Genomic DNA, 24649 nt, shown 5'->3' on the forward strand with positions numbered 1-24649 from the left:
AAAGGATATATAGATTTATATATAGTGCTTGGCATAAGGAAGCTCACATGGCTATACTGCTATCAGGCAAAGCAGACTCCAGCACACAGAGTATTACTCAGGATAATGGGACACACGCATCAAGGGTCAACTCAACATGAAGACATTATAATCATAAATGTTTATACCCCTAAAAACAAACAAATAAAAATATATGATGTAAACTAGAAAATGTTGATTTAGCACTGTGGACATTACAAAGATAAATACAACATAGCCACTTCCTCAAAGAAACTTCCATCTTGTAAAAAACCAAGTATTTAAAGATTTTCAGAGGCTATCAGCAGTGAAGAAAGATACCCAATACCCTGGCCTTCCTCCTGTCAGCTGATGGGATGTTTGCCAGCTCCAATTTTCCATTTCCACCCAGAAAAGGAATCTTTGAAAAAAAAAAAATTTGTTTTGGAATTTTCCAAACTCACATAAAAGTAGAGGAATGAGTACAACGAGAGCTCCCAGACACCCTTCACCACCCACCTTCAGCAGCTCCCAGCACGCTGCCTCTCCTGTTTCATCTCTCCATGGGGCCTTCCCCGGGGATTTTCTGAGAGTATTTTAAAGGAAATCCCAGTTACTACATCACCAGATGCAAAATTACTTTTGTAGGCTTCTCCAGCAGATAATGCCGTTTTTTAAAATGCATAACCACCCTACCCTTATCACACTTAACAGAAATAACAATTCCTCAATATTAGCTAGAACTCAGTATGACTGCCTTCACAGATACATTATTTGGTTTGTTTAAATCATGATCCAAACAAGGCCCCTGTATTGCATTTGGTTGTTACAGGTCCTGAGTCTCTTTTGTGCTATAATATCCTCCCCCACACCTTTTTTTTTTTTTTAGAGGCCATTGGTTTCTTAAGAGAAATTGGGTCATTTGTGTTATGAAATGGCAGAAAGAGATCTTTTTCCATTACAGATCTTTCCTAGAGATGATGATTACCACCATATCAATAAAGAAGGGTAACATGGAAGTTTGAGAGTGAGTTCTCTGATACATGTTTTGTTCCAAAATACCCCAAAGAGACTGCTTCTCATTGCCTAAGGAATTCTCTGAACCAATTTCAGTCAATTTGAGACACATCAGAATCCCATGGACCCATTACAATCATCGGGGGCAGGGGCTTCTTTAAATTTAAGGTCAAGTGAAATGCAGTCTGCATTTCAAGAGCACTACACTCACAAGTATAGTCAGTCCCAAGCTATACACACAATCCAGAAAAGTAACTAAAATTGAGAAAGGGCTTCAGTGGGCCCCCCTAGATTTGAAGGAGATGACAATACCAATTCATAAGTAAGTTTTTTCTAACCTCGAGGCCTGCTGGGGCAGATGGGAGCCGTCAAGGAATGCAGGTGTGCACACCCAGGCCCCAGCATGTCCAAACACAGCCAGGTAAATGGCATCACAATGCTGTTCAAATACAACTTAACAGGGACATCCTCAGCACTTGGAGGAGACACTCTGACAACTGTGGCCCGAGGCGTAGGAGTTAGTCAGCCGGCACCACGGGAACCATTTCCAACCCTTGCCTATAGCAAATCCAAACTTCATTCTCTCTCAGAGAGCTTGGACAGCTTGGGAAGAAAAAGTCCTCAAAGCCCCAGGCTCAGAAGAGAAGAGGGGAATTAAGAATACGACAAGAGGGAAGAGAGAGAAAGCAGGAGATGATCACTTTCCTCTGCAGTTTTCTCTGAAGTCTCCCCCCAGCCCTTCTGGGTGTCACAGCACTTGATACCCACAGGAGGACATGAATCAGTGAGTTGGAGATGTGAACCTGGACCAGTCTGTCATTAGGGATCCACCTTCCTGCCCTGCCCCTTGGTGCCCCGGCAGGTGGAGGGGGCAGCATCTAAGCAGTCTGTTCTCTGCCTCCCATTTCATTCCTGGGGCAGCACAAATACAAAGTGGGAAAGAAACGATAACTCATAGTTAAGTTTCATTTTTGAGTAAAATTACACTTCACATGTCTATGTAGCATACTAACTTGGGAGCAACTGGTGATGATGATTTTCTTCATTTTCCATAATTGCACAGTTAGAACCAAATCCCAGAGGTCATCCAGCACTTGCTCTGGGCAGAACTTTGGCCAAATCGTTTTCACCAGATACGTCTCTAATCTTACCAAAAAGCCATTCAGGAAAGAGACTATAAAGTTTCTCTATGAAATAACCCTTTTCAGTTTCTTTTCTATTCATTGATAACAGGTCATCTGTTTGAAATATGTCCTCAAAAAAACTCCGTGTCACAAATGCATTTCACAGACAGTGAGCAGAGTGAAGAGTATAAGCATGTATTATCTGGGGGAAAAGCATTACCTAATTTCTGTTGACAAATACTATGAATAATATAAAGGGCTCTCTTCTCAGGACTGGGAGGAAAGTTCCTCTCGATCTGTGAATGTTTCTCTGTGTTGTTATTAAGAGGTTAATTTGGCACTTAAGGGAGGGACATCATTTTGATATGTGCAGCACTGTCTCCCTGTGCCACTGACAACTGCCGTGGCAGATGGAGGCTGCCACCATAGGGTTAACAACTGAACCGTGTCCTAGAGCAACGGTTCTCAGTCAGGGGTGATTTTAGCCCTCAAGGAACTTGTGCCAGCCTTTGGGGACATCTTGGCTGTCATGACTTGCAGAATAGCTCCTTCCACCAGAGGCCAGGGATGCTGTCCAACTCCCCGTCATGTGCGGGACCATCTCTCACCAGGAGAAAGTATCCATCCCCAAGTGTCAACAGTGCTAAGGCTGAGAAACCCAGTTCTGGAAGGAGATCTGGAGCTCAAAGCAAGGGATGGGAGTGTAAGAACAGGGCATCAGTGAGGACTCCAGGGACATGTTTGTTGTCCCAGGCTCTGGTCCAAATCTGACTCTACACAGTGAGGGACAGAAGTGAATGTAAAGCTCTGACAACTAATTCACAAGCTTTAGCAACAGTTATCAGCGTTACCAGGTTCTAATTACTTATTTACAACATATAGCATTTAGGGTGGAATGGAAAAAGCTAGATATCCTAAACTGTCCACATTTCAAGAATTAAGTCCCACGTTTGTGTTTCCTCTATGCGGGGGCTCTTAGTCAGGGGTCCCCGCCACCCAGAGACTAGGTGGATTTGGGTGGGAAAATATTATGCATTCATTTGCACTAATCTCTAACTGAAATATGACATTTCTTTCTGTGATGCTCATGTTCAGCAAGCCACAGCAAGACTTTTGTCACCGGTAGACACCACAGATTTTCTGCAGCTCACATTATATCTCAGTATATTATCTATGCTCATCATTACTTTGAAATTAGAATTGTTATTAGACCTGTTGCTAGTTCTTATTTTATGATGTGCTAATAATAGGACATGTGTATTTCCATATCCCAAATTTGTTTTATTAGATTGTGATAAACAGCATACAGATAATCTGTTACTTTTGTAAACCTGGGCATCTTATTTCATGCTTTCAAAAATATTACTCTGAAAAGGGGTGCATAAGCTTCGCTAGGCTGTCCAAGAGCTGTGTAGTACATGAAAGGTCAAAAACCCTGCTGACTTAGAGTTCGCTCACTCCTAGCAGGCTGCTGTGGCTAAAGGCAAGCTGCGGGCTTGTGGCGAGCACATTGGGCTCAGGTGGAAGGCCACCCTGCCCGGAGGCCTGTGAGGTCTATACCAGGGCCCCACGTGGAACCATGAAAGCCGAAGTCCACCCACGTCCCAGTCATCACCCAGAAGGCTGGCCCCCTTCAATCTCCCATCCTTAGCCTTCCTTTCATTCCACTTTCCTGTGTCCTTATGCCTCTCACCCAGGTTCCCTCAACTCTCTGCCTTCCAAATCCCTGGACCTCTGTAGTGTAGAAAATAAATCCCCAAACATCTCCACTCCATGAGAAGGACCCTCCTCCATCTGCCTTCCTTCGCTGAAGCTTGGCTCCTCCCCAAGAACACAGCTTCCCAATCCCTCGGCTCAGGGCCGGGAGGCAGCTTAGCTTCCTGTCCCAACAAAGGCTTTGCTGAGCTATTCCTCCTCCTGTTACCCTTGAGCTTTGGGGCTCAGGCTGTTAATTTTACCACCACTGTCACCTCTTCCTTTTGTCATCCACTGGCCTTCAGATCACCATCCCACACTCCTAAATGCTTTTAGCCCCCAGCCAACAGTCCTCCCTCCCCCTAGTCCAGCTGGCAGTCTAGGGGCCACCAGTAATCACATGGAGAGTGCACCCCACAATCTTGATTTTAGCCACTTTCTCCTACGGCAGTTCCAACACCGTCACCACCTGGAGCCACTCCACTTTTAACTCTCCTCGTCCCATTCTACCCAGAGTTCCTAGAGGCAGTGTGGTACAGTGATGAAGTATAGGCTTGCTGCCAGACTGCCTGGGTTCAAATCCCAGCTCTGCCACCCACAAGCTGGGAGACTTTGGACAAGTAACACCATCATCCCATGCTTATAAAATGTGAATAATAATTCTATCTCATTGGATTACTGACTGATTTAAATGAGTTAATGTGTGCAAAGAGCCCAGACCACCTAGCACACATACTGGGCTAGTATGACACTGGCTTCTATTACCCCCAGAGTTCTCGTGCCCTCACCCCCTTTGTTGTTTCCTGGCCTCCCGAGGCTTCTAATCACCTGACTTTCCATATTTTTCAAGTGTGTCCAGCTACTCCCCTCTTCACCCCTTCCCTACCTCATCATGCTGTCTCCATGGTTGCTCAGTAAATATTTAAAACTAAATGCATGAATGAATCAATGGTCCATAATTTCACTATGTTCTTGTCCACACCCTCAACCCCCTGCCTTCTTGTCCTTTTAATAAACACCCCCAGCAAAACACTGGCCCCTGATCTAGCCAGAGATCAATCTTCTCTCCACCTGCCCCTCAGATGCTGACTGCTTCCACTACAAATTCAGCATCTTCAACTTCAACTCTGTCTGGTAACTCCCCTTCCTGTGGGTCAAGTCACTGCTCTTTCCTGTTCCTTACAACAGTATGTTCTAGCCTTCCACGCTCTCCTTAAATCCCTCTGACCACCTCTCTTCTCACTCTTGGCAGGGGACTCTGCTTCCTACTTTAGAGATAAATATAGGCTCAAAGTATGAGTGTATAACACACACACATATACATATGCACAGAAATAAGGGCTCCTCAGCTTCCTTCCCTATGCCTTAACATACCTGCATCCTCTAATTTTCCCATCCCAATAGGACGCATGTCCTTTTGCATAAAGTAAATTCCTACTCCAGTGCTCAATGCACTGAACCTGTAGGTTTTAAGCTGCATGAAGAGGAAGCTTTATATTTATAAAAAAGGTAATTAATATGTAAAAAATGGCAGAAGTGGATCAATTCTGTCCAGATATCAGCTGCCCTCTAAGAAAAAATTAGACATGCTGAAGGTCACTCTCAGTGGGGGCCATGAAGCATATTATTGCCTGATATGAGAGAAATTCTGACCAAATCACAATAATTACCTATAGGCCCAAACTAAGGCCTGGTCAATTCCATTAAGAGTGACCAAAAAATAACTCTTTTTATAGCCAATGACTTAGTAAATATACTAACTGGCTAACCCTTAAATTTCCCAAACATAAAAATTGTTAGTTACCAGCATAGCTCATGAAAGGAAGTTGGAGGCTTTAAAAAATAGTGTAGACCAAGCCAGAATGGATTAAATGCCCATTTCAGGGCCTTACCATCTTTATTTGTACTTCTGTGTTAACATACCACACCTAGATGCCTGAAAACATACTGAGTTTTCTGAAAAAATCTCATTGGCAGATGTTTTACTCAGAAAAGAAAACAGCTCAGAATACATCAGACTATTTCATTTTGAGAAGCAACAACACAAAAAAGAAAAATAAGACATCTGGAAAATGAGTAATTGAAATAGCTTTTTTCCTAAGCCAAGCCCCAGTTTATTGCTCCTGGGAATGAGATTTTATAGTTAGGAACCAGAGGTGGACGTAATGGCTGCATTTCAGATCTACAACTGGCACACAGGAGACAGCACTGGGGCAGTCCACAAGGACCCTGAAGCCTTCCAGCCCTGTGAGAGTTACACTGATAAAATCCACATTATGGATGCGCCTAGGGGGACACTACATTTGGGGAGCCCTGGCTTCTGATCCCTGAGCAGGACTAATTCATCTCTGCAATAGTCACCTGTGGGTCAGGGTGGTTCCCTAGTCAAAGGGGGGTAAAGCAGGGTGAGCCCTTTGGTAGAGCAGAAATAATATCGGGCTCTGTGGTCAGACACAGCTGAGTTTGAATCCCACTCAATCACTAGCTAGTTGCATGACTGTCTGATCACTCGAGTTCTTAGCTCTGTGCCTCAGCACGTAGTCAGGTTTACTTCCTATGTTGCTGGGAGGATTGAGCTGAGTAATATGTCAGGTGTACACAGCAGGCAGACAGTTGCCCTCTCCTTTGTCTCCTGTTCCAAAGCTAAGCAGGGCAGAATTAAATGAGAAAGAATCTGCGGCCTACCCTTGGTGTTCCCAGTTCTGAAGGAAGAACTGGTCAATATCAGGGAGCAGCCAGATAGTCTGGAAAAGGGATCCACGAACATGCCAGGGTCTATCCAGCTCTGTCCAGGGAGGATGGGGGTGGTAAGGGGGCACTACATTTGGGGAGCCCTGGCTTCTGATCCCTGAACAGGACTAATTCATCTCTGCAGCAGTGGTGCTCTGCTAGACAATGAATCAAAGTGCAGCACATACATAAATGCATTTTTCTGGCAGAGGTTCACTGCCTGCACCAGATTCCACAAAGGAGTCCATGAACTAGAAAAGATGAAGACCACTTCTCCAGACAGGGTGGGTGAGGCATTACATCTCACCATGGCCTCGCCTCAAACCCCGTCGCTACTGCAGCAGGTCAGGTTCCTCCCCGTCTGCTGTGTCCCTCCTGCTGCCTACAGGCACCCTCCCCAGGAGAGTCGCTGCCTGGGACCAGTCCCCTGACCTGGGGATGGATCAACCTGCCTCATCTCAGCCCATGCTCCCTCAAAACTGTGCTCTTTCCTGGGGCCCCCCTTCCCCCCATGACAGCCCCTCCCCAACTCAGATAAGGGAGGACAGAAGCCACAAGAAGGAAAAGATCTTTAAAAAAAACAAAAAGAAACGAGAGCAGCCAGCGCTCCTATTACTAGTTTTCCCTCCTTTTTCTACCTGTGGAGCTTATTTCTATGACAAACTCTCCTGTTTCCAGAAGGAAATCACAGCACTGCCTCCCACCCAGTTTCTGGCGAGCCTGACGTGGCCTTCAAGCCACTGCCACCTTCCTGCCCTGAGGCTGCCCCAGGAGGAGGTGTTGGGGGAAACGGGGTGTCCAGACTGGGTTAAGTTTGTCAAGGCCTTGCGTAGCTGGTGTGTGGGGAATATGATCGGTATTCGAGTTTCCAGTGAGCCTGAGGAGATGACACTCTTCTTCAAGTTTATGACAGAGGTGGCCAAAGATTCCACATTTGTTATTTTCTGCTCAGTTCCCTATGACAAAAACTTCTTGAGCATCTACTCTGTGCCTGGATGATAGGAACACACTATAGTTTGAGTTTGCTATCCTGCTTTCCTCACCACAAAGTGGCACAGCCTCACCTTGGTGTCTTGTATCCCAAACAGGTCGTCATCTCTGTGCTGGCAAGAACCCAGGTCTTCTAGTTCATTATTCCGTGCTGTACATGGAACCAGGCAAACAGGAGGTGCTTAGCATTATAATACTTACTAAATAAAATGCCTCTTGCGTGAAGAAATGAGTGGCTTGCCAATTTCCCTTGGGACAATAGTAATAATGGCTGGTATTTGCAGAAGCCTTACTAGGGGCCAGGCACTATGCTTCAGCACAGCTTCCTGACAATCCTGTGGGATGCTTGCCATTATCAGCATCATCCCCCATTTGTAGATGAGGAAACTGAGGCCTAGAGAAGAGATCTGCAATGCCCCAGCCATGCAGTGGCAGAGCCAGGCTTTGAAGCCACAGTCTGACTCCAGAGCCCAACTCTCAGCTGCCATCCCACACTGACCTCAGAATGTGGAGAGCATGGCCTCGCAGGGTTGGCATGGCAGGGTGAGAATCTGATGTGGTGGATGGCACACAGGTGATGCACACACATGGCATCTGCCTCAGACCCCTTCTTTCCACTCACAGGACTTTTCCTTCAGTAGCTGACCTCTCCCTTCAACCCCAATGTGAGCTCACTGTCAGAGAGGGTTTGCCCTTTGTAGACCCCGTGTCTGATGCCTCAGAGCACTGAGAGCACTAAATAAATATCTGGTGACCCACTGAAGACCAAAAGTTTGGGGCAGCATTCAAGACCGCTCAGAAGCCTGTCCTTTTCTACCTTTTGACATGAGGGGGATGCCTGGGAAGCAGCTGGTGGTGAGCAGGCAGTGACATCGCAGACGACCTCTCAGGCTCCTGGGAGGGAAGAGAACAAAAGAGCCAAACACCACTGTCAAGGCCCCTCGATATTGGCTCTCCCTTATCCTAGGTAATGGAGAGCACCAGAATAAAGCCCACATTTCCCCACCTGCCTTGAGCCAAGTGCAGCCACCTGAATAAGCCCAGCATGAGAGATAAGTGTAAGTGGTGGATACAAGTTCTAGGAAGTGATTCATAAAGGGAAAAGCCATGTCCTTCTTGTACCCTTTTCTCCTTTCTGCTGGCTGGAATGCAGACGTGAGGGCTGGAGCTGGAGTGGACATCTTAGATTGAGTGTTGAAGTTAGTAGCAAAGGAGCAACCAGACCAGGAACCTGACCCCAGGCTTCCATTCCAGTGTGGACTATCTGACTTCCACATGAGAGGGAATAAACTTCTACCTACACCTCCTGGGATTGCTGATCCTTGAGCTGAACCTAATCCTAAAGAATACATACCAGTTTACCCAACACAACATGAATGGCTTGCTCACTGAGAGAGAATTTATATTAGTGGCCTCTTGGTTCTAATCAACAGAAAGAATAGCCTGGCTTTTTTGAGGAGGTCATATCAGATTCTTGGACAAAAGACTATTCCATTAATACCACAATATCTAGTTTTCTGACGAGAGGAAGGTAGAAACCAGGGAATTCTCTGGAAGCAATCACAATGGTGCAGACTTGCAAGAAACAAGATGCTGACTATAGGCAGAGGTTCTGTATATTCAGTGACTGTGCAGGCCTAGGGATGCATGCATCAAAGTGGCAGGCGAATGGACTGGGATCTGCACCACACCTGTCTCTCTCGGCCTGCTTTAGGTGCCTCTACCTGTGATCTCTCCTGGCGCACCATCCCCTCCTGTGCTACCCCACTCTCTCCTCTCCAGGCTGAGCCCTTCAGCTTCCCCTTCCCATAATCCAAATTCTCCTGAAGGCACAGACCCAGCCCCATCTCCTCCTGGGAGCTGACCCTTATTCATCCAGCCTTCTAGAAGCTCTCACTTAAGCACTGACTCACCCCAGGGCTTCCCCAGACATGCTGGAGCTCAGTACATACTTATCAAATGAATAAATAGCTGTGATCAAGCCTGAGAATTCAGGCTAACAGAAACTTTTCTGCAAAGTAGTATATGTTTAAGAAAAAGAATCAACCCAAGGAACCATGAGGCTGCTTCTGCCCAAGGGTTTTTTTCACTGCAATAGAAAAGGGACACTGCACTTCTGGAATGCTAAGCAGGAATCTAAAGGAAGGAATTCATCCATCACCCTATCCGATTCCAGCCATTATGACTGAGATCAGGTCAGGAGCAAACAGCAGAAGGAGGGGAACTGTTCTATTAGAACAAACAACATGAAATGCTTCAGCATGTCGGGCTTGCTGAACTCAGAAAGATGTGCATTTGATTGTCATCTGCCCCCTTATCCCAGATTCTCTCCTGTTCACCATCAGAAGAGAGAAAACAAACATTTCTAAAAGTCCTGCCTTCTCACCCACATCAGAAACCCTCAGAAAAGCCCATGCCCCCCACTAGATCTGGCAGCACAAGCACATACCTGAGGTCTCCCCAAGGGAAAGTTATCACATCCTGATAATTTATTCAGAGCAGACAGCAAGACCCCCTGTAAGACACTCACCACCAAGTAGGTAAGCGTCTCTCCCCACACCTGACTGCATGTAATGCCCACACGGAGTCACAGTGGCAGGGCAGCCCTGGCGCCTCAGGAAGGGCAGGGTATGCAGTGGGCATGTGAGACTGGGTGTCCCTGGTAACACAAAGACCGGGTCATCTATGGCTCAGTCTGTGCACAGCTGGATTATGAAAGGCCAAGTAGAAGCTGAAACAATCCATCAACAAGTACTTGGTGAGAACCAGGAGACATAAAGAAAGTTTAAACCCTTATTTAAAGGCAAGGAATGCCCAACTGCGTGCCACATTTCTCAGCCTGGGTGCTATGATCCAGTCACAGGGGGGCTGTGAAACCAACTCAGCACCATGGGTAACTAAAGAAGGATGAATAGAAAGTATCAGGGCATTGCTTTCATTACTTTGTATAACTTGTGTTTGAGTTCTAAAATGTTCTTCTTTGTGTGGGCCCCAGCCAACAGCATTTGGAAGCCCCTAACTAAATAAATGGATAGTTTGTGTTCTTGTGGGAATTCCTCCTTCATGGCTTGTGCGATTTGCCCTCCGTGGAATTCAACCCCCAGCTACACATTGCCTGAGCTCATGCGTCTGGTGTCTTCACCAAAGATGGCCAAGAGTGCACCCTTTGACTGAGGGGGGATGAAGGTACAAACAGAAAAGGCTCTTTGTAGCCCCACAGAGGACAGAGCCAAAATGGTTGTGCCAGAATCAGAAAAGACCAAAAACCAGGCCGTGCGCTTCTCCTCAAACCTTCTGCATGGCCAAACAATGTCCAGAAATACTGACTGGGCACCAGTCAGCATGGAACATCCACCAAGGAAAGGTTTTGTTTAGCTCACTGCTCTGCCCTTAATTCCTCAGAGTTCCTGGCATAAAGGAGGCCCTCAATAAATATTAGTTGAATGAATAATTTAATGAAGGAATGAATTAGGATAATCCCCAAACTCAAAAACAATTATTTACTGCCATGGACATCAACCCTAACCCTTTTAAGAAACCATGTTTCACTCAGGGACAATAAATATACTCAGCTAGGCTTAGAGAACTATTTAGAAACAGAACCAAGATTATTTATCTCCAGCTTGAAATGCTTTGATAGTATCACCAAAACTAAGCACTATGTCGGGCCCGGGACATCTCTTCGTATCTCAGTCCCTTCTACTTTTCTAGCTACATATTTCTCTCCCTCTCACCCCATCTTGAATTTTATTCTTTGGCAATACTGAATAATTTAAATTCTCCAAGTGTGTGGAGCTGTCATATGACTTAGTGCCTTTGCACATTCAGTGTCCTTTGCCTGAAATACCAGAGGACCCAGCCAAGTAAGACCCTCCTCCTTAAGACCCAGGTCAGGCGTGACCTCCCCAGAGCCCTCCCTGATCATACGCCCTTAACTCCAACCTCTGCTTGGTAGACTAGGTTCTCACCCATGCTACTTCTGTACTGTGTGCACGTCCATTGCCATATTTTAACAACCAGTTGCAATTTATCTGATTATGCGGCTTACTCCCCCACTGGATTATGAGCTCCCTGAGGGCTACAGTGGATTTGCTTCAATAAACATTTATTGGAGGTACAAACCAATTAACAGATGAGTAACCCAGTCAGTCCTCCTGGACCCCTTGGCCCCTCCTTAGCCCATCTCATTGTCGTCCCATCAATTATATACATGGGGGAACACTGAGGAAACTAAATAAAAAGACTAAAATACGCACATGCAAATAAAATATTTATATGGCCTGAAGCAAAGGAGAGTAGGAAGAAAATGGCTGGTCATGTTTTCACAAGTACAGTTCCACAGGGGGAAGTTATGGGTCTGCTACTCAGGCAACAAATGCTTAAATACAGGCAGGGACAGTGCTCCCAAGTCTTAGAGCTCACTTGCCTGGGACAAGCTAAGAGGATGGCTCAGAGGGGCTTCAACTCCATGGAGCTGTGACTTAGGAAGAGCTCCAGAGGATGCAGATGTACTCAGCCCACAGAAACACTCAGGAGAGCTTGACCCCAAGAGAAAGGACCTACTTCCATGTGGGAAGGAAAGCATAGCAGAAGGTACTGAAGGGGTCCAGAGCTGGGGCACAGACTTTTGATAAAGGGCCAGTAAGCAAATATTTTTGGCTTTCTAGGCCACCTGGCTGTGACTGCTACTCATCTAGGCCATTGTAGCACAGAAGCAGCCACACACAATATGTATCTAACCAACTGGGGCTGTGAGCCAATAAAACTTTATTTACACACACTGAAACTCAAATTTCATACAGTTCTCATGTGTTGCAAAATACTTACTTTCCATTTAAAAATGTAAAAACTGGATTTAGTTCAGGGGCCATACAAAAATATGCACTGGGCTGGGTGTGACCAGCTGACCAGGTTTGGCCTCTGGGCCTATGTTTGCCAACCTCTCATCCAATGTGAAAAAAATCAGACAATGTAATAATGTCTGAAAATCTTCATTTTGAAAACAAGTTCTATAGTAGTTTACTCAGAATGCCCATTAATTGACCTACTCTAAATTCTCAGTTTCTCCTGGATTTGGATATTTTAAATCCAAATAAACACAATGTTCATGAAAGACTTTACCAACCCAAATGCTTTTGGATTGGATCTTATGTTTCTTTCCATGATACAGACTATTGAATGGGATAGTTTCTGTATTTGCCTATTTATAATCCAATGCTCCAAAATGACTAATATCCATGAAAAATATAAGGGATCCACACAGTTACAATGTGTGTGTCCCCTGTGAGACTTCCGTAAGAGTCCAGCAACTGCCTGTTACCATCTGCCTCTCCATTTCCTACTGTGTGGGCTAGCCCACCTAGACATCACCTGTTGTTACTCACAGCCCAGTCCTTTACACAACCACACACCACCCACAACAGCAAACTGCTCTTCAATTCTCTTGAATGAATTATCATTTATTTTTTAAATGTTTAGAATAATTCTATTATTGTTTGGATGTGTCTGACATTTAGACTCCTTGGTGTGCCAGAGTTATGAGTCATCAAAATTGTTTATTTCCATTTCATTAAGGATCCCTTTAAATGCTAAGCTATCCTAATTCAAATAAAACATAAATGAATTAACTTGTCATAGAGCTATCTGTTGGTCAACCTGCAGTGTCTCACTTCAGAAAATTCTATTTGCTCTCTAATTAGAAGTCCTCCGCATTCTACTCCATCATATCATTCTGATTCCTCTCTAAAAATACCACCTTTCTGAGACAAAACCAGGTGATTTCTAGGCCTGTCCATTTTTTACAGGGCAGAGGGTCAGGAGGGAAGAGAGGGAGGCAAGTTCAAAATGAGCCCCGTGGATCATCTGATGTGTCAGCAAGACCCAGGTTCAGTAACATCATCCCTGTTTCAGTGACTTGTGACCATGACACTTTTGTTCTGCGAAAGCACCATTCCCATGATCAAGAATAAAAAAAGGAAAATGTCCTCATCCCATCGTTCTGTGCCTTTCAGTATATCCTGGACTGCCCCTGAGGGAGCTCAATAAATTATATTCTTCAGACCAATTTTCCTCCATCCAGCATTTCTACTGAGCAGGAATGGTTAAAACAAATAGTGATGGGCTTGGGGAAAACAAGACACTAGGCTTTCGTTTCCTGACAGAGATGTGGACAACTCCAGGGACACATCATAAGTTTATAAACCACCATGGATTAGTCAGTTTTTGTACCTGTTTTTGTAGTTTTCTACTTCTCTGACCCTGCTTCAGCCCCACTCATCCCCTCTTTAAAACACTCAGTCACCTCTCCATGGATCAGAGTGGAGCCCAGGTTTGTAGATACTTTAGTCTCTTTCTGCTTCTGCAATAGTACTGAATGAAATCTGTCTTTACCACCTTCAACTAGTGTTGGGCTTTGTTTTTCTTTAACAAAAATGTGAGGGTAAGTCTGCTAAAGGGCTGCCAGTAGAATTTTTTTCTTTGGTCTAAATAAGAATGAAATTTAAAAAAACAAACACACCAAAAAACCAACCAAGACTATGAAGAAATTCTGGGAGGAATGCCCAAAACTGGGATAAAGCATTTATAAAGAAACCTCCCATTTGGGATAAAGCAGCTGTATCAGGAGGTGCTTTCTAAAGCTGTGACTCTGTACCATCAGGAGACAAACTTAAGGGCCAAGCTGGCAAGTACAGGTGCAAGGACCCTGACGACCTGAGTCTTTGGGGACACTAAATACCTCCTGGGCCCACACTGCCCTAGGCTTCTCATTACAGGACATCGATAAACACTTCCCTGTCTAAGCTGCTTTAAGCATGGTCTTGAGGTCAAACGTATCCTAACAGATTGACCCCAAAGGGTAAAGAGCTTCCCAGAAGATGGCAGAAGGCAGTAGTGCCTGAGGAATGGTACTGATCATGATTCAATTGCAGGTGACAGAAACTTGATCTAAAACTTTAGCAGAGAAAAAGGAATATATTGGTCTCCATAAGTGACACATCCAGGCTTGTTTTAGATTCTGGCAGAGATGGACTCAGGTGTGCTGACCACGCCCTCCTTCTCCTGTTTCCCCTGGTGTCAACCTGACCCTCGTTCGTCCCACGTCGTGAGGCAGGTGGCCACCAGCATTAGCAGGCGTGCATCCCTCCAGCCTGATACCCCAGTGGGAACAGAGAGCCTCGGTCCCTACAGCTCCAGCAAAGTCTCACTGGCCTGACTTAGGTTTCTGCCCATTTCTTTCTCACTGACCATGGCCAGGGGATGTGAGTTCTAATTGGCCAGGCCTACATCACAGCCATGTGACCAAGTCAACAGGAAAGGGCAGCCACAGAAAAGTCAGGGGGCCATTACCAAAAGCAAGAGACAGGCAAAAACAACAGATGGCCACAAATGGGAGGACTGAAGAGTTAAATCTTAGACTCTCACTACCAGGCTCCTACAGCTGCCCTGATTCCCTGAAAATGAGAGCGGGCCCCCTCTCCCACCTCATTCACCCTCGTTATTTTACAAACTATAGAGAGCAGGAATATGCGGTATTATTCCTTATCTCATTACCCAAGTGCTCCACCACTTGCACATACAGGATATAAGCCAAGGATCAACCCCATGGGAACCATCTTTACAGACACAATATCACCTCCACTCAAACAATATAATGTCAAATGAAAGGCAACTTATAAATGATGTAGTCCAAACCCCTCAGTTTATAGCCAAAAAACCTGAGGCCCAGGGAAGGTAAGTGGCTTGGACTGGATCTCAAAGCCAGGGCAGGGCCTCTCCCCAGTCCAGTGCTGACCACTGCATCATGGGGCACCCAGAATGCCAATACATGAGACTCAGGGAAAATTAACGTTCTCTCTCCTTTCTTAATGGTTTTCTCAAGTGTAACTATACCATCCTTGAGGGGGAAAAGCAACAAATATAACAGACACAAGACTTTTGAATAGCTGTTGTTTTTATCCCTCAGCTCTACAGACCTTTGATGGTGTGGCCTTGTTTTTTAGTGTTTCCTTCATGTGTTGGGAAGAGGTGGGGAGAGGAGCAAGAATGGAGAAAGATGGGCAAGAGAGAGCCCTCAGAACCAGAAAGATGTATCTGAGTCCCAGGGCCTCGGAGGATAGGCACTCCCCATCCTTGGGTTCAATGCTTATCTGCTTACTGGCCCAGGAGAGGCGGCTGCCAGGCATGGAACATTGATCCTGTGACATTCCATCCCCAGTCTCCATGGGATAAACAGACAAAGCCCATGATACTCAGTGTGCATTCAGTGCTTTGCACCAGACTCAAGCTCTTTCCCATCACAATGACAAACCATCCAAACAAGGTGTGGCAGGGGGCACCCAACAGCAGAAAATGTGGGAAATGGCCAGGACACCACTGAAGGGGTCCAGGCTGCACAACCCAACCCTAGAGCCATGGATTTGGAAGAGTCAGCCCCTTTCCAGAGTAACTCTGCTGCCCAAGCTCCTCCTGCCATGTCACAAGCTTGGGATTTCTGCCTTGATGCCCAGAACAAGCCCTGCTGACCAACCTGCTCAGGATAGTACACAGGAAAGCATTCTTAGGGTACTGATGTAGGGCAGGGACATGATTAACATCAAGATTAACTTTTCCTGACTATGATGAAAAATGCTGGGATATAAACAGTATAGTAAGAACAGGAAGGACTCCATATTAAGGCTAAGATTCCATGTTAAAAACCAGGGAGTTAGGAGGTAAGATTCCTAACATACTCTTTGGTAATCAGACAATAACCCTATAATCCCTGGGAGAGGAAATCCTGGGGCAAAATACCTCTAAAAACCAAAATCAGTCAAAGGGAGAAATAAAGTTTAAACCCGTTTATTGCTTACAAACTGCAGTCCAGGCCATCTCTCTCCCCCTGCTCCAGAAGAAGCCAGCAAGCAAGCAAGCCCCGCCCTTTAAACTCTCAGGTTCAGACACGCCCTCAGTTGCCCAGGTAATTACCCACTGACATAGAGATGAACTTCTCTCCACCCCTGAGGAATGAAACAAATGCACTAAAACCAGGCGAGATACTCTGGAAATGCTACAATTTTACTCACAGGCCACCCCTCCAGAAATCTTGCCTTACACTCGTTCCCCTTTTTCCACAAAGGTCTCTGGATAAGAAAACTGGAGCATTGTGACCAGACTAATGACATAACAATAGCAACAACATAAAATCTTGACAATCCTCAAGCTGGAGGATTCAGCTAGGTTCAAAGTCCATAGCTCGCCAATTCCATAGGCAGGCAGTAGCTGAGGGTTCAGAGCAATCACGCAGCAGCTGCAGCCAGGGGGCACATTCAGGCCACAGGACTGCAAGAGAAAATAACCTTAAGGGTGGTAAGATACATGTTTTAATGACACCAGCATTGGAAAACCTTGTCCATCAGGTAGGATACATGCAAGACAGTGGTCTTGTGATAAAACAGTGGCAGGAATGGGATCTCATCCTGGTCTAGTATACCAGACTTTCTCTCCCTCCCTGAGGGAGAGACGGATGAGTAGATATATAGGGCTATGGGAGGTACATGCACTGGCCATAAAGATAAAACAAAACTTCCCTGCAAGATGCTCTTACCTCCTGACGTTTTGGGTACACTACTGTAACCTTTGGGGGCCATTCAAGCCGATACTCCAGGAATACACAGGAGGCCAGATTCCAGGCCTTTCCCCCAAGGTGCCAGAAGGGCCAGCCATCACTGGTTCATGTGTCAAAATGTCCAGGGCCAGGTCCATGCAACAGTGTCTCCAAGGCTTAAAGCAGTAGGGGCTGGCAGCAGGAAGTTCCTCTGCTGACCATATCCTGGCTTCAATAGCTCTTCTTTGGTTTGGACGTACAATTGTATAGGAGAGGCAGCAAGGTGTGTGAGCACGTCCACAGGGCCAAAAGCTCCTTTATGTGGCTTTTCATTCAGACGCCACAGCACTGTCCATAGGCGAACTGACCAACCCCGTAGACTATTGGTGTCCAACTTCAGGCCAGATTTCAACAAACCGTTGTACCTCTCTATCATGCCTGCCTGGGTAGGATTATATGGTACATGAAATTTCCACTTTATTCCTAATTGTTGTACCCATTCTTGTAACACACATAGGTAAAGTGGGTGCCCTGATTGCTCCTGATCACCTGTGGCCAGTCATAGACTGCAAAGAGATGCTCCAGGCCCCTCTTGGTGGTTTGCTGATGTGCACGATGTGCAGGAAAAGCAACCAATAGTCCTATAGTGGTGTCCACACAAGTCATGGCATACTGATATGGGCAGAGGCCCAATAGTGTCTATACGCCAACTGACAAGAGGTATTGGCCCCCTTACCGTTCTCCCATGTTGCCTGGGACTTGGTGTGATTCCCTCTTAGAGAACACAAGGCACTACTTCCGGGCTCGGCTGACTTCTCCAAAGGTCAATGGCAAGCCCCACTGACAGGCTACAGCCCACATTGTCCTTTGTCCCACATGCAACAAACCCCGGTGCAGCCACTGGGCCATATCAAAGGTAGGCTTTTTTTCTAGCCAGTGCACCTATGCCAATGTGTCTGCTTCATCATTCCCTGGGGATGTCAAAGGCAAATGGCCCATCACATGATATATGGTAACAGTCTTAATCTGACCAGAGACCCATAGTCTTGCCACAACTCTTGTCCCCAAAGGGGCTGGTGACCAACCATCCAGTTGGCATGATTCCATGTCGGTAGCCACAGGGTCAAGCCCTGATAGACAGCCCAGCTGTCAGTGCAGACAACTATGGGGGAAGGTTCCTGGGTGATCACGAACCACACTGCCTCCAACTCAGCCCAATGATTGCTCTTACCCTCTCCATCCTCCATCCATATTGTCTCAGTCTTAGGATGGAAAGCCACAGCCCTCCATTTTGGGGGCTGCCCATGACCAGAGCCGACTGTGTACCAAGCATCTTCAGGTATAGGGGCTTTTCCCTCCTGATAAGGAGTCTCGGCTACCAATGGCTCAAAAGCAAGTTCTTCCTGCTTTCCACTGGTATAGGTCACTGGCCCCAATAAGCATTGGAGTTCTCCACTTAAGGGGCTAGTAGAGAGGGCACTACGCTGCTGTAAATATGTACCCCATTTAGCCAATGTAGGTTTCTGTGCCACACCACTCCATGGCTTTGGGTCCAGTCTCACACCCACCCTGTGATGGGATAGGTGGTTATAACCTTGGTCGGAGCTCTTCCAGTAATGGGCTCCATAGCCAGGAAGACATGGTACACAGCAATCACTTACTTCTCTATCAAGGTATACCAGACCTCTGCTCCTTTCCATAGTTGTGACCAGAATCCAATAGGTTGGTGTGTCCATTCAAGCTGCTGCCAAAGACCCCATCCATAATGATCTTTGGTTACATGAACATCTAGTTAACAGGGCCTTGATGAGTCCATTACACTTAAGGCCTGTATGGCCTTGACTGCCAACTTAGTAACAGTAAAAGCAGCTGCACAGGTCTCATCCCAGTCCCACCTGATGCCCTTCCATATCAACCAATATAAGGGCTTCAGAATGTGTGCCAAGTGCAGGATAAACACTCTCCAGTAGCCCAAAAGATACAAAAACTCTTGTAATACTGCCACAGTGGTAGGGGTGGGGAAAGCCTGGACCTTGTCTATAACTGCTTCAGGAACAACCTTAGTTTTACCGGACCAGACAGCCCCAAGGATTTCAAAGACAAACCAGGTTCCTGAACCTTAGTGCTGTTCACAGCCCATCCTTTTTCCTGTAGATGTTGCAGCATTCTAGGAACTGTCCCTTCTAAATCTGAAAGAGAATCAGATGTGAGCATAATATCATCAATGTAGTGATACAACCGCACTGTTGCGGTTTCTGCCATGTGGCCAAGTCCTGGGCTACAAGTCCATGACAGATGGTGGGACTGTGGAGGTACCACTGTGGAAAGACAGTGAGTGTCCACTGCCAGCCTTCCCACATGAAGGCAAACTGTTCCTGGCTTTCCTGTGCTATGTCAATAGAGAAGAAAGCATTAGCAAGGTCTACTATATAATGATACGTTCCCAGTTCATGGCTGAGGGTGTCCAGAATGTCCTATAGAGCAGACAGCAGCATGCAAAGAGGGTGTGACTTAATTCAATCCCCTGTAGTCCACAGTCATATGCCAGGAGATGTCTGGCTTTCTCACCGGCCACACTGGAGAATTAAAAGGACTATGAGTGGGCTTTATGATGATCACCCTCTCCAATTCCTGTATATTTTCTCCAATTTCCTTGTGTCTCCCACCCCCAGGCAATTTATACTGATTACTATTTGTCACCCGCCAAGGTACAGGCAGAGCTACAGGTGTGTGCTTAGTATGTCCCCTCAGAACTGCCTTTACCACATGTACCCTCAGTCTGAACTCCCCTGCAGTGGTCTGTAACCACCAGCCCTGCAAGATATCTACCCCCAAAATATTTTCAGGGATGGGAAAAATATACACAGTATACTCTTTTGGGGGTAAACACCCTATTTATTCCCAATGGGATTTGGGCTTTCTTCACTCTAATTGCCTTACCCCCATAGCCATCTATCACAGCAGGGGTCCTGGGAAAATGTTCAGGGTTGCCATGAATCAGAGAACACTCAGCTCCAGTGTCCACCAGCGCCAGGACACTGTACATTCACAGGGGACCAATGAATTGCTAATTCTACATGTGGCCTCTGGTCCTCACCATGTCCCCTAAAGTGGGGACTTTGACCACCCCCTCAGTCGAACCGCGATGCCCAATGGTCCTCCCATGGGGGTGAGGGCTCAGGCAAATCCTGAGTACTGTCTCCCATGAAGTTTTGCAGGGACACAGGCCAGGCATGAGGCCTTGACTCTGTTTTCTGTTTCCTGGACCTCAGCAGCTGGAACTGCTGCTCTGGCTTTAATTGGTGCCACAGTTCTAACAATATTCTATTGGCTGCCCATCAAGTTTTTCTTTCACTACCCGGGCCTTTATCAAATCAACCCACATCTGCGTCCTCAAGACCTTCACGGGGCCTTTTGTACTTCTCCTTTCAGTCATGGCCTGTACTTCCCTCCATGCCCTTATTTCAACTCCCCCGAGACCTGCTAAAATACGAGTGGCCTCACTTAAGGTGGGGGGCAATAGTCACTAGGGACCCAAAGAGAGATGGAGAGATGTGGGAGCTGTATGCAGCACCAGGTTTCTCATTCCCATAGTGAACACCTCCTCATCAGGGCCCTGGGGGTCCATATTACAGATAGTATTTTTCATACTCAATTCCCGCAGTACCTGCTGGAACTCTGCATACGTTTTCCAGCTACTGGGAAAATATGGTAAATCACCCTAATTAGGCCAAATGACCCTGATGGCAGCTGTCAGCCATTCCAGGAGTGTCTGATTCCCTGAGGCGTGACAGGCACTTTGCAACCAGTGCCCGAGGGAAGGGTGAGTTGTCAGGGAAGCTATTCTACTCATCTTAGGACCCAACACAACAGTGTTTTCCACCCCCATATCCCAGAGACGTAAAAGCCATGTAGGCAGAGATTCCGATAGCCTCTGCCTATACCGGACGCTCATGTCCACCAGCTCATCCTGGGTATAGGGGCGGAGCATGGAGTGCTCCACAACCTGGGGAGGAGACTGGGCAGGCCTTTAATAAAACAGGAGAAAATGGTACTTCTGGCGGTGGCCTGGGTAGCAGATCCACCAGTGGCCCCACTTCCCCCTCTTCTCCCTCGGGCTCCTCCTCCACCATTTCCAGGGCTTAATGCACACTCTTTCCTTCCCCTCCCCCATGGCCTCTTGCAATGTGGCTTTCCTGCCATCTCCCCCCTCGCCACTGCTAACGAATCTTCTAGGAGTGTGACTTGACTTTTCGGTGACTGTCTCTCTTCTTTCACAGCATCCCACAGGTTATCGTCCAGCTCCTCCAAGTGATGTTTAAGTGTGTCTCGCTCCCACCTAAGTTCATCAATAATCCTCTCTTTCTGCTGCATAACATTTTCCACTATCTTGATGAAAAGAGAACCTACAATGCCAGCCACTACACGGCCCCCAAGGTCTCCAAGCAGTCTTCCAACTCATGGAGGGCTAATTCTGCAGCTTCTGGTGTTTCCACCCTTCCCCAGTTATGGGGAAGGTCCCACCCCTCTAAGAGGTACTTTACTCTAGACCAATTCCCCACTAGGGGTTCCCAACTTGGAAGCCCCACAGCTGGGGGGATAATAACAGGTGAAGCAGCACCCTCTGCTGCTGCATCCGCTGGGCCTCCCCACCATCCACAGGAGCAGCCCTCCCAAAGGTCACACACATTATGACAGATTTCGAGTTCAGAGGCACCCTGCTGACTGGCACCAGATGTAAGTCCGAGGAGAAGAAATCCCAGGGCAAAATACCTCTAAAAGCTGAAATAACAACAAATGCTGGCAAGGATGTGGAGAAAGGGGATCCCTCCTACACTGCTGGTGGGAATGTAAATTAGTTCAACCATTGTGGAAAGCAGTATGGAGGTTCCTCAAAAAACTCAAAATTGAAATACCATTTGACCCAGGAATTCCACTCCTAGGAATTTACCCTAAGAATGCAGCAGCCCAGTTTGAAAAAGGAGTGTCTGATTCCCTGAGGCATGATGGGCATTTTGCAACCCCCACTGGAGGGTTGCACCCCTATGTTCATCGCAGCACTATTCACAATAGCCAAATGAAAGCAACCTAAGTGTCCATCAGTAGATGAATGGATAAAGAAGATGTGGTATATATACACAATGGAATATTATTCAGCCATAAGAAGTAAACAAATCCTACCATTTAATAACATGGATGGAGCTAGAGGGTATTATGCTCAGTGAAATAGGCCAGGCAAAGAAAGACAAGTATCAGATGATTTCACTCATCTGTGGAGTATAAGAACAAAGAAAAAACTGAAGGAACAAAACAGCAGAAGACTCACAGAACCCAAGAATGGACTAACAGTTACCAAAGGGAAAGGTCCTGGGGAGGATGGGTGGGAAGGAAAGGATAAGGGGAGGTGGAAAAGAAAGGGGGCATTATGATTAGCATGTATAATGTGGGGAGGGTACAGGGAGGGCTGTGCAACACAAAGAACACAAGTAGTGATTCTACAACATCTTACTACACTGATGGACAGTGACTAAAATGGGGTTTGTGCGGGGGGCATTTGGTGATGGGGGGAGTCTAGTAAACATAATGTTCCTCATGTAACTGTAGATTAATGATACAAAAAAAAACACCTGAAATCAATCAAAGGGAGAAATAACGTTTAAAATCCATTTATTGCTTACAAACTGCACTCCAGGACCATCTCTCTCTTCTGCTCTGTAAGAAGCAGGCCAGTAAGTAAGCCAGCCCCTCCCTTTAAAACTCTCAGGTTCAGACACACCATAGGTTGCCCAGGTAAACCCACTGACATGGAGATGAACTTCTCTCCTCCCCTGAGGATATGTAAATGCACTAAAGCCAGGAGAGATACTCTGGAAATGTTACAATTTTACCCACAAACCCACCCTATCTTAAGACAGGGCAGGCAGTCTTAACTAATATATACCCAGTGCTCGAAATTAACCACTATCTTGCAGAAAAACAGGATCAATAAATTCCTTGTGTTAAGTTTATCTTACAGAATTGTCTAGAGGACTGACTGTGGATGAGGACATAGTGTCCTTCACTGGAGAAAGAGACATCATGAGACCACAAGTCAGGCCTACACCTAACCCCCAACCCTGCCCTTTGCCCCATTCTTGAAAGCCTTAAAAGACAGAACCCTAAACCCTCGGTGCACCACCTCTAAGGTTGCCCGCATTCCCCATTAAGTGTGTACTTTTAAATAAAGCTTTCTCACTGCTCAACTTGTGTTTTATGTCTGCATTCTTCCAGTGGTAAGCATCTTTGTCTCTTTGCTATTTCATTTTATTTCCAAGTATTCACTGTATCTGGGAGGGGTTGCTAAGATCTCTGATTACCTATCATTTTGGTGACCTGGATGGAACTGCAGCTGCATGATCTGCTTGTTAGCAGCCTGCCTGAAAATGTCCTTCCGTTGAGAAGTTCTCAGAACATAATCTCGCTCCAGCCCATGCTCCATGACTCCCGAATCCTGGGGTAGTAGGGCTGGTCCCCACACCGTGCACATCCAAGTGGACAAGGGATGCCAGATGACCCTGGCTTTAAGAGTTAGCAAGGGAATCTATCTACCCTATGCCTAGCAGGAGTTCACAGAACTTTCCCTCCTTCTCTCTGCACTTTCCTGCTTCAGCCTCCTGCAGGGCATCTGCCATTCATTACTACTCTTGTTCTAATGAATTCCTTCCTTACCTACACTCTTCTGCCCTACTCAAGAATTCTTTCTCATTCAGAGTCAAGAACCCTTTCCCATCCAGGTTGAGGTTTCACCTGGTATGCAGTGAGAGACCTCCCCAGACGCAGCAACCAGGCAACAGTACGAAGCATCTGCACAAGCACAAGGGAGTTTTTGGGTAGTATTCAGACTTCCCTACCCTTTACAGTGTGGATGGTATTCTTAGAATATATCTCAGTGGGAGAAAAGTAGGCAAGAGGGGGAACAAAGTATGTAAAGCAGGGGAGGAAGCTAGAAACACACACTCCACTTAGCAATACTGTTGTCAGGTAAGGTGCTGGCGGAGAGCACCACCATCCACAAACAGCCCTGTGTGCTGCCACGAACCAGGGTGGGCTTGGAATCCCCCAGATGCAAGCCCCGGCCCGGATTCTGCCCCCACTGGCTGAGTGACTGAGGCATGTGGCTTAACTCCACCATGTTTCAGTTTCCACATCTGTGACATGAGGGTCATGACAGCATACACTTCCCAGGGCTGTGGTGAAAACCTGTGTCACAGAACCTGCCAAGTAAGCAACTCCTACCCACTAAATCTGCTGGTCCCCAAGAACATGTCAGGAAAGGAAATGGCAGGTGGGTCAACTCCTTAAGACTAGTATTTCCTTTAAAGCCAAATAATAAGAACAAAGTCAAACAGCATGCAAAGTGGAGAAAGAGAAAATGCTTCTGTCAGTCTTAAAATCCTAGCTGCAGTCTATGCACCAAATCTATTAATAGAAATGGTCATTGTGAGCCTTTGCCAAAATATTGCGTACCCAATTT

General features: G+C 46.4%; 1 protein-coding gene and 1 long non-coding RNA gene across 4 annotated transcripts in view; both read right to left on the reverse strand.

The window, feature by feature from the left end:
* The window catches only part of CCDC3 (coiled-coil domain containing 3), an 80521-nt gene that overhangs the window by 43253 nt on the left and 12619 nt on the right, over positions 1-24649 (reverse strand). The gene's annotated exons all lie outside the window — the stretch shown is intronic.
* On the reverse strand, positions 4971-21255 carry LOC140847854 (uncharacterized). Its single transcript, XR_012128060.1, has 3 exons — positions 16403-21255; positions 8371-8447; positions 4971-7704 (listed from the first exon to the last, which is right to left on the reverse strand). It is a non-coding gene; the product is annotated as an uncharacterized lncRNA (long non-coding RNA).

Source organism: Manis javanica, chromosome 2 (genome assembly GCF_040802235.1).
Source record: "Manis javanica isolate MJ-LG chromosome 2, MJ_LKY, whole genome shotgun sequence".
NCBI lineage: Eukaryota > Metazoa > Chordata > Mammalia > Pholidota > Manidae > Manis > Manis javanica.